Raw genomic sequence first — 1972 nt, forward strand, 5'->3', positions numbered from 1 at the left:
TATCTGAAGTTTTCCGATTAATAAACGTTAATCACAGTTATAGCTTACAGAGCTTATAGCACACGAATTACAGCAACCCAGTGATAAATACTCTTTTTTTAGGCGTGTCGTGTTGGTTATATTTATAGGCGAGTGGAGAGTTTCTCGCAAACTCAGATTACGTAACAATTCTAAAGCTAATACTATCGTTTACGTACACACATATATTGTTGATTCTTACACTCGAGAATCTTCCACAACTTTAGAGAATAGGCGGGAGCAATACATATTTAACAGTATAATTTATGTACATTTCTAAATATAAATTAAACTTAAACAAACATCGATATCAAAATAAATGTAGAATAATAAATACGTCACAATTTTTGTGCTTAACATCAAATAAACAAACAACCGTGATTAACTAATTTCGACAAGTTTATCACGCACGAGTATTCGAACAATGCAATTACATACGTTTCTTCCTGTAGTTGGAAGCCGACAGTACTATTGGCACGTACTTCTTCCAGCAAGATGTGGCACCATTTCATTTTGCTCTGTGTGCTCTTGAGGCACTGGACAAAGTCTTGCTGAATTACGGGATTGACCGTTAAGGACTATTACCTTAGGCGCTGTGCTTTTCAGTCCTAAGACCATTGAATTTTTAGTTTGGGGACACATTAAGTCGACGTTTTAAATCCTACTTTCAATGTTTTTGAAAGATCGTGCCATGGATACAAATGATGTAATTCTATAACATAAGCTTGTCGATGTTTTGACAAATGGCGAAGACGCTAGCTGAAGTACAGTGAGGTCGACAGTCATCTAAAAAGAGTACGAAACATGAAAGAACGTTGATAATCATGCATTTTTTTGCATGTTACGATCTTTTATTCGTTTAAACAACTCATTACAATTTAATATGTATACAGCCATTGTATTCATTATCAGTATTGCTTTTGATTACTAATAGCTGAGGTGATTTTAGAAATATTGAAGATTTTCACTTAGTCATGGTATTTCGTTAAAATGTCTCCTAAAAGCAGCCGTTTCGAGAAACGTGAATAATTTTACAGTTATATTTTGAGTTCTCAATTAGCCCCCAGTAGCACAGCGCTATGTCTGCGGACTTACAACGCTAGAATCCGGGTTTCGATACCCGTGGTGGGCAGGGCACAGATAGCCCACTGTGTAGCTTTGTGCTTAATTCCAAACAAAGTTCTCAATTAACCAAGATTACGAGCTTATCTCTGTCTTTTTGAGAAACTATTACATTTGAAAAATATTGTTTGTTTTAGTGCAAAGCTGCGCAATCGGCAAACTGTACTGTGTCCGCCTCGAAGATCGAACATTCAATTCTAACGCTTCAAGCTTATTACTGAGCCACCAGGGGTACATTTAGAAAAGAAGTTTATAAACATCACAATAAATTATAATACAGATATATCACAATTATATCATACGATCTATTAGCACTAGATTTACATAAGTAACTCAACTTTATCGACTTAAATGCTCGTCCCACAACGCAAACAGATGTCGTCACAGGAACGTGGAAGTAATGTTAACAAATGATACAAGGAATTGTTTTTATACCAAACTCTACTGATAGACAATCTAACGAAAGTCGCGTTGTCTTTTCTAGCGATTAACTACATAAAATGATAACGTATTTTTTTCCTCCGCATTACTTTAATTTCCTTAATGTTTTCCAATAGTCACTGAATTCTTTCCCACTTTATTTAATTATTTTAGTGAAAGTTTACTCAATATTTCCACAGAAAATTTGCCTCCCATTATGAATCACTGATTATTCACGTGTTACATAAGGTCAATCTAATGTGTCCTCTGAAGGATTAGGTGATGCATCCAGTAGCAGTGTATTGATAAATAAAAACAAAAGGAATATTATATATAAACGCACATGAAAGTGGTCTTTTGAACAGCTACTCAGATACTATTGTTGTCAGCCTGTTACACCCAAGTTTTATTA

This window comes from Limulus polyphemus, unplaced genomic scaffold (genome assembly GCF_000517525.1).
Source record: "Limulus polyphemus unplaced genomic scaffold, Limulus_polyphemus-2.1.2 Scaffold1, whole genome shotgun sequence".
Taxonomy (NCBI): Eukaryota; Metazoa; Arthropoda; class Merostomata; order Xiphosura; family Limulidae; genus Limulus; species Limulus polyphemus.